The sequence below is a fragment of the Aythya ferina genome (genome assembly GCF_964211825.1).
Source record: "Aythya ferina genome assembly, chromosome: 1".
In the NCBI taxonomy this organism is placed as follows: Eukaryota; Metazoa; Chordata; class Aves; order Anseriformes; family Anatidae; genus Aythya; species Aythya ferina.
Window position 1 is genome coordinate 8,861,538 of NC_140296.1, and position 9,676 is coordinate 8,871,213.

Below are 9,676 nucleotides of genomic sequence, written 5' to 3' on the forward strand. Positions count from 1 at the left end.
CCTGGCTCTACAATAGTTCTGCTACCCTGAGATTCCTGCTGTGTTAGGGAAATGATCTGAGAAAAAGCTAGAACAATTATCTGAGAAACGCTTATCTTGTTGTCATAGTTATAAACAAATTAAAAGATTTCTTATTAATGGCTGCAATCTTGAGAGCTTAATGACCCAATTGATTGTGCTGATTTCTGTGGCTGAGGCTAGCCCTGGTTTTAGTGAAGATTTCTCTGAGCCCAGTAATTCACTCGTGGCAAAACAAAAATGGACACAAGAAAAAGACAAAAAGGAATCTAGATGTTCCAGTGAGGTGGGGGATCATAAAGGAGATCTCACAGGGAATTGGTCCATGTGCTGAATGAAAGGTATGGTTCAGTGGCTCAGCTACTGAATCTTTCTCCTTTCTGTTTCTAACTTTCTAACTTGTAAAAGAAAGATGCACAAAAGTCTTAATCTAAGAGGGTGATTTCCCTTGTTATTCACCCTGTTAGAGGTATGGCTTTTGCATAGCAGTCATCAAGAGACAGGAGGGTAAATTTTACATCAGCCTTTCAACCTGTACATCAATGTGCTGAGACTGATAAATCCCAAGAGACTACAATGAACTGTCCTTTTGTGAAGGTACTTTAATCAGCATTCTGTAATGTAAAATATTCTACCTTCCATTTACCTGTCGTAATATCTGCTTTTAATTTTCTAGGTTGCTCTTAGTTATCTGCCTTTAGAGGTTGGTCTGATTGACTTCAGTATGTGCAAGGTCTTGCTAGGGATTTTTAAAACTGTCACAGCAATTGTGCTGCTAGGGGAAGCAAAGGAAGGGCAAAGCTTGGCTGCCTTCTGCAGCTAGTGAAAATGATGGTCTGCAGCAAGAGTGAAGAACTGGAGGCCAGGTCCGTGGATGTGGATCCAGGTCTGTGGATGAGAGGAGACTTGATGGCTCTGGATTGTAAGGGAGAGGAGGATATTGATACTGGTGTGAAGAAACAGTCACGTGAATTTCAGCAGCACTGGGCTATCGATAACGTGAAAGGTCCTAGGGCAGGAAGAGTGTTGTGTGCATGGCGTATCTATCAAAGATCCTTATTTAGGTGAGAGGACACCTACACAGGACTGCACCTCACCTCTGTCACAACTCTTACCCATTCCTTTCACTGGACATTATTTTTCCCTTTGGAAATTTAGCAGCCCTACACAACTACACACATCTCTAACATCAGTTATATAGTATTGATATATATATATAATATTATATATGCATATCCATATACATATGCACATACATTATACTTACTATGCTTATGTATAGTACTCTTTCTATATATAGCACTATACATATACCAGGCTATGTATACTGTACCAAAGCCAATATTTTCAGCAACTGACTATGAATTTGGACCGCTTCTTAACACAAGTTAGTGGTGATCCCAGATTCTGGAATCCCATAGGTCTGTAGGAATTTTGTCTTTCATTATCTTTTCTAGAAAAAAACGGTGATTCCAAATCTTGTCTGATGAGAAAAAATGGGAGAAAAAATGCTCAGAAATCAGAACATAAGGTTTTATTTTTAAAGGAATCTTATATCTCTGAAACCAACATGTCATTATTTGGGAATGGTTTTCCTTGTGACTTTTGAATACTTCAAAAGCGATGTTGTTAGCGTCATATTTCCTTTGTCTCTATTACAACAGTAACATGTCCACCTACAGCTCAGCAGGAACTGCAGGGCTCACTTAGTTCCAGGATTCAGACTATTTTTATTGAATTCTTTTTCCTAGATACTTCACTGAGGCTATTCAGTGGACAATAAATATATAAAAATCTGAGACCTGATGTAAATCTATGTGATTTTTGGTGCCATTTGCAATCCTGATTTCCCCTTTTGTAAGTACCATATTCCTGCAGTAATTTGATATGCTTTCTGTTGCTGATACATCTTTACTCAATGTGCTACAAGAACTACAATACCTTATTATTTCTTTTGTGATTTTGAAATGTTGTCTTTATTTCCTGTTTAAATTGAAATAATGTTATCATGTTATTTCCTACTTCCTTGTTCTTTTCTTTAATCATTTCAACACATTGCTCCGCCATATTCGTAGTGGCAATCCCATCTATTTGACAAATGCATTTATTCTGATTTGCAATTGTTTACTTAACGAGAATACCCTTTTATGAATCTCCATTGTAAGATTATCTCTTATTTCTTCCTCAACACTTAAAAGACATTTTGCAACAAATTTCTCCCTGTTTGCATTTTTTAATTTGTATTTTTTATTTTACCCCTTAATTTCTTTATTAGGTGGTAAATCACATCATAAATGCACTTATTGTTATCAGAGCAGAAGACCAAATTACATCCAGATCTATTTATAGCTTTTGTAGCTCTTAAATCAAACATGGCTTTGCATGAATACAAAGCTGTTTCTAGCAGCCATTTCATTCATATGCACAAAGTTTACCATAAACACATAGAGGCTATATATAAAAATGAGAAGAGACAGCTGTTATAGAGCTGGATATTTTATAGATTTTATAGAAGTTGCACCTGTAAATATTAGACTTGGTTCTCATCTGTACTTCTACAGCAGTCCCCAGATCACCAGGATATGAGGTGTGTGAGTACAGGTGTAAGGCTTCTAAACAGTGTGATGAAGATCATTCAACCTCCATCAAGCAATTCAGGATTTCCTGAGGAAAATTAAGCCCATGACCATGTGGCTTTTTACCATGTTGGTTATTGCATCCAGCCATGGAGGAGAGAGGTAAGAGTTCTGCTTTCTTTCCTATAATAAGTAATAAAATAAAATAAAATAAAATAAAATAAAATAAAATAAAATAAAATAAAATAAAATAAAATAAAAACGAGTTATTTTGCCACCAGGTTAGATAATCTTTTGACTAATTCAAGTCTAAACCCTGCTCCCAATAGGGTTATTCTAGAAAGGCAATACTTCCATTGATTGCTCCACCTCAGGGCAGCATGAGATAGGACTTTGAAGCCCACCAGGAAGGAAAAGTTGAACACTTTAACTAGTGGGCAATTACATAGATAAGAAGGTGGCAGTAAGACTTTGAAATCGTTATTTAAAAATTAATTAATGAAGGCTGTGTGGTAGAGGAATACTGAAAATTAATTGGATACAGAACTACTCAGAATAATCACCAGAGAAGCATCCATCAGCATGCCAGAAGGCAAAGCAGAGGCACCTGGAGAACTGCTGCTGCCAGGAACTGAGGCAATGCAGAGCTGGGTGTCGTGGGGCTTGCAGCTGCCCTGGTGTTTTGAGGACTGCAGTTTTGGATTTCAGGCAACCCCACTCAGCAATGTCCCTGCAATTTCCTTGATGGTTGGATTAATTTCTAGCTGAACTACCTGAATTGAAGAGCTCTTGTAATCCATTTGAGCTAACAGTCTCTGGAAACTGGTCCCCTTCCTCCTTGCATCTTGGTTTCTTTTTGAACTTCAACAGCAAGATCACAGAATCACAGAATTGAAGGATTTGGAAGGGACCTTGAAAGATCATCGGAACCAATGCTCCTGCCAAAGCAGGTTCCTTAGAGCAGACTGCTCAGGTAGGTGTCCAGACAGGCCCTGAATGTCTCCAGAGAAGGAGACTCCACAACCTCCCTGGGCAGCCTGTTCCAGTGCTCTGTCACCCTTACCATGAAGAAGTTCTTTTGCATGTTGGTGCGGAACTTCCTATGCTCTATCTTGTGACCTTTACCCCTTGTCCTGTCCCCAAAAACCACTGAAAAGAGGTTGACCAAATCTCTCTGTCTCCCACACTTCAGGTATTTATACACATTGATGAGATCCCCTCTTAGTCTTCTGTTCTCCAGGCTGAACAGACCCAGGTCTCTCAGCCTTTCTTCATAGGGAAGATGCTCCAGGCCCTGTATCATCTTTGTGGCCCTCCACTGGACTCTTTCCAGGAGATCCCTGTCTTTTTTGTACTGGGGAGCCCAGAACTGGACACAGTACTCCAGGCGAGGCCTGACCAGGGCAGAGTAGAGGGGGAGAATCACCTCCCTTGACCTGCTGGCCACGCTCCTTTTTATGGACGCCAGGATCCCGTTGGCCTTCTTAGCCAAGAGGGCACATTGTTGGCTCATGGTCAACCTGTCGTCCACCAGGACCCCCACGTCCTCCTCACAGTTCCTCTCCAGCAGGTCATCCCCCATGATGAACAACCATGAACGGTTGTTCCTTCCCAGGTGCAGGACTCTATACTTGCTCTTATTAAACCCCATTTGGTTTCTTCCCGCCCATCTTTCCAGCCTGTCCAGGTCTTGCTGAATGGCAGTACAGCCTTCTGGCGTGTCAACCATTCCTCCCAGCTTTGTGTCATTAGCGTACTTGTTGAGGGCAGACACTATTCCCTCAACAAGGTCGTTGATGAAGATGTTGAACAAGACCAGACCCAGCACTGACCCCTGGGGAACACCACTAGTCACAGATCTCCAGCTGGACTCTGCGCCACCAATCACCACCCTCTGAGCTCAGCCAGTCAGCCAGTTCTCAACCCACCTTTGAAGTCATTATTTAAAAATTAATAGATAGCTAGGGAAACTTCCTCCTGTTTCCCTTCCTGAGGGTATCCTGATTTTATCACTTCTCCCAGACAGTGGTTTTCCAGAGTGAATTTGTTCTGATTGATTGAAATAGAAACAAGAAGCAGAGGCATAATCACAGGTCACTGTTAGCACTGAGAAGTTACCCAGACCCATTGGTTCAAACTCAAAAATTTGATAAGACACTGAATTTATCTATTAGTGCATGCACACAAAGAAATGCAAATGTAAAAAATTCTCTTTGTGTGAATAAGTATTCAGCAAAAAGTCTGAGGTTACTGTTATGTAAATGTTTTTGTTGTTGTTGTTGTTTGTTTGTTTTTAAGTATGTTACATATTCTTTCTTTTATTAACCTTTTTTTTTTTTTTTTTTTTTTTTTTTTTTTTTTTTTTCCTCCCTAACTGATTTGTGCCTTCAGATTGTCCCTATCTCTCCTTTCTTTCTATGTGTTGGTTCTCTCTTATAGAATTGTAGAATAATTCGAGTCAAAAAGGACCTCAAGAAGTCAGCTAGTCTAGCATATTTTACCTATTCTCTTTAAGTGTCTGCTCAGGTAGTCTCATTTCTGTTGTCCCTGGGGGTCCATATCACCCCTGAGCTCCCATCTCCTGCTCCTGTAATGCCATCTCCTCTCCAGCTGCCTGCATCCCACCTTCAGCAGTGTTCATACAGAAGAAAGGAGCTGAATGGCCTGAAGAATCCCGACTCACATGCTTTTTAAAGTATCAGTGTCAGCATGTCATTTTCTAGCCCTGAAAAAGATGCTTAAGAAATGCATCATCACTGGGCTTTTTGAGGTCTGTTAACTCAATATTGGTCCAGTAAAGCAGAAGTTATGGAAGAGATGAGATTTCATGAGACACATCTGCTGTTGGTGGTTTTTTGTTTTGTTTTGTTTTGTTTTGTTTGTTTGTTTGTTTTTACCTGGGCAATGCATCTTTTGAGTTGCTAGTGGCCCCCCAAGTTAAAATAAAACCAGACTTGGAACTTAGAGTAGAAAAAAACTGGGGTTTCATTCCTGGAAGGGGGAGAAAACATCAACCAGAAGAGCTGTGCTCTGTAAATCCCTGGGCCCCTTTGCCCTGGGATTAGTTGATTCCAAAAAAGAGTTTCTGCCGGTGCTGGTGCATCCAGACACCAAGGGTTTCCCTGTATCATCTCCTCTGCTTAAAAACAACCCAGCCAGTACCAGGATGCTCATCCACTCCAGTCTGGAGGAACAATGAACCTCAATATCAAGGCACTGTGAGGAATATAGCCTAGTACAAACGATTGCTTTTGCCTATCAGAATGCTGCTGGACAAGGACAGTCCTGCTACACCTTGGCAGAACTGCTGCATTCCTGGGAGATGCTCAGAGCAATAAAGTGACCTGGGATACAGCTGGAGGTGTCATCCCTTACCATCCCTCACCCTGGCAGATGGCTGACCTGACAGTCTGTCCCCAGATTTGAATCAAAACTCTTTCTATGCAGCCTGTGCAGGATGTCTGTGCAGCATGTGCCTTGCACACACGTTTCCTATCTGCCTAGTAGTAATGGCCAGCCAAGCAGAATAACAAAACTTCTTTTGACCTGTTAATTTCTCTTCCTTTCATCATTCACTTTCATTTGTTTTTCATTTAAATCCCCCCTTCATTCCAATCAGAGTTAATTCTGTTAACTTCTTACTTCTAAATATGTGATGTACTGTCATATCCTCCAAAAGCACCTTGATAAGTTATCTTATTTTAAAATCATGTAGAGCTTAACAATGCCTGCCTAGTCTACAGGTGGTCTTTACATGGATGGAAACCACACTATACTAATTTCACATTTTCAAGATGGTTAAAAAATTATAGATCTTTGATGTTTTTATGATGGGAGATTCATATTCTCGCATATTACTGGAACAGGTTCATTACCTTAAAAGTCTATTTTTGATGTTGACTACATGTACACTCCAGGTCTTAGGATTTCATCTGCCTATGATGCCTGGATCTACCCCACTTGGCTTATAGAATATAAACATCCTATTTATAACAAGTCCAAATGGTGTGGGAAGATCTTGTTATTAATTAACCCCTCTTCCCATTGCAATACTTGACAGTTGGAAGATACCTTTTCTCCTGGCCCATTTCACCAATTCTGACTACTCTTTAGGAAGAGAAATACATTGATCTTAGCTAAAGGAATGAGAATTTTATGCTTTATAAAAAGCTGTGCTTAAAAAGTGAATTAACCAAACTTTTATTATGTTTACTTAATGGGAAAGGTAATAAGTTTGTAACACCTTTTTTCTTGTAGCAGATCCGGTTAAAGTAAAGACATTTGGGCTTCACAATTTGAAGACACAACCCAGCTAAATAGCTGCAGAGGTGTCATGTGCAGAGCCTCCGACTGCATAGCAAATATAATCATCAGCAAACAGGGAAATAAGGCTCTCTTTAGCAATCAGATAGTAGTCCAACAGGCCTTTCCAGATTTCATAACACATTATAGCTGTCCTCTCAGAGATTTACTTCCATCTGGAAATAAAAGCTTTTGTGCGCACATGTCCCAGTGGAGATACAGAGTCCTGTCACATAGTCCACTTTGTCAATATATTGCTTCTGTCAGGGAAAATCAAAGAAATTCATAAAGTAATGCAGAATATTTAATACTGTTGCTTCTTCCCACGTGCTATCTGTGTGCTATTTTCCAGCCTCTGTCTCACTCACAGGTTCCTCTTCATAAAACCAGAGGAAACAAGATTTTCCTCTGGAATTTACACCCCTAGGATGGGTTTGACCTGCTAGCAGGAACAGATGAAGCCTAAGATATCCATTACCTGTAAATTGCCCAACAGCATACATAGATTTCAAGAGGCAGATGCCTTTGGTAACCTTTTTTTTTAATTTTTATTTTATTTTTATTTTTTTTTTCTTCTTTTAGGTTTCTAACTCTCTTAGCCTATTTAAACATCAGCTACACTCAGACAAGGCACTGACATTAGCACACTGCCTGAAGATGGGTTAATGGACAGTTTAAAGATTTTTTCTTGTTTTATCATACATATGTTGCAGCAATATTGACTGTCAGTGGTGATCAGAAATGCTAATGCAGGATGACAAGAGGCTCTTGAAGGTACAATCTGGATGCAAGAAGCATAGACACTGCAGCATGATCCTCAACGCTAATGACTGATAAAAGCTCCTCACTGAAGCATCAAGACAAGGAGATGAGATGGCACCAAAGACCAAAGAGAGAAATCCTGAAAGAAACCAGGAAGCTTCACCAAGGTAGCCAATGAAGAAGTGAATTTCGAGGCACACAAGACAGAACCATAGCTCTTTGTGCCCTGGAAAATTCACAGACCTCTAAGTGATAAAAGCTAAACAGAGTCAGATTATCATTAAGTAATTTCTGCAGTTCTAAGGAACTTCTTAAGCATCTTTTCTACCTTTTCTTCTTTTCTAACTTTTCTGCATCTTTTCTTCTTTTTTTAAGCAACATCTCTACCCTGACTCTGGGGTATCCAAACCGTTCTATGATTCTACGATATTCCCTTCACTATGTTCATCTCCCTTGTAGGACTTTGTTGTGGTTGAAATGTCTCTGCTAAAGGAGCATCTTATAGTTGCCCTTTCCTTGCATGTTTTGTGAAAGCCAAAGGCATGAATTCAAAAAACAGGAGATGTGGATAGATTAGTTTAGGAAACTGGATACCCAAATGATCTTTTTTGTGCCTGATAAAACATTTAGGCACCACTGACATTTAAACTTTTAACAATGATGCCATTTCTGAATGAAATAGTGGCTGGTCTTTTAAAACTACATAAACTCCAGATGCCAGGTGCGAATACTGCCAGCAACACTTTTTTTTTGCTTCTGGAGAATTCAGATACTAAAGTTTAAATGAAAGCTCATTTCCTGGAATCTGATATTTCCAGGCAAATATCAGACTGGAGAAACTTTCTCCTGTTTCTAACATGCAGAGAAGTCTGCCAGGACATGTTCATTAGCTTAGCTTCCACTCCAGGGAGTTGCATGCTGTGCCTTTGCTCAGTTTAATATCTTATCTTTGTAAACTATTATTACTGCATTTGAAACATAAAACATGCAGATTTCAGTCTTAATTAGGCAGCTGATGCACTGCAACTGTAAAGGGAGATGATTTTCAGGAAATGAATATTCCCAAATTGTTCAGTTAAAGACATTTCTTCATTATAAGGTGATTGTTCAGCGTAGCAGAAGCAGTATCACTAAATTCCAGGGATTTTATTATGGGTCTTGAAGCATCTCCAGCCACAGGGTGAGAGAATGTCAGTTTTCATTACCAAAAAATCTGCCAAACAACCAATCAAAAATTGATTTTTTTTTTTTTGGTAGTTGCAGAAAAACTAAAAACTGTAAAATAAACACTAGACTCACATTGTAAGGAAGCTGTTTTTTTATTATTATTTTTAAAACTTTACTTATTAAAACAATATAATAGTTGTAGGGACAAGAAAGGAATCATGAAAGGTCAAGTGTGTAACACTGTTGCAGGTACAAGTCTGCCCTGACAGCTGAAGATGAATACAGTTTCTACATCCTAGATATACAACTGCCTGAATTACAGATGTAGCCCATTTATTACCCAGCCAGATTTCCAAGAATGGAGCTTGTGGTTAATAATGAGCCCCTAAACTGATGATGCCTCTATTTGTGAGCCAAAAATTCTGCCTGTAAAATCAGACTTTGAACTGTGGTTCTTTCAAGAGCTGGAGCCATAAAAGCTGCATCTGGAATTGCATATTAAATAGGATGATAAAGGGAGAAAGGGTGGAAAGTTTCTGTCTCTTATAAGTAAGCCTTTAATCAATGTCCAACACTAACCTGGATAGTTTACAAGAGAGGGTGTACAGAAAGTAAACAGTCCAAATGAAACTGTTCTGGGGAAAATGACAAATATATATATCATGGATTGACTATGGATGAGAACAGTTGACTTAGCTTGTGATACTTATATCTACTTACTTTTTTTTTTTTTTTTTTTTTAACGAATTAATTTTACAAAATGCACATATTCCACGTTTTGTCAGAAATATCTTTTATTACAATGAAACCTGCAGTCACATGCATAAATACTAGTGAAGTAAATATTTTTT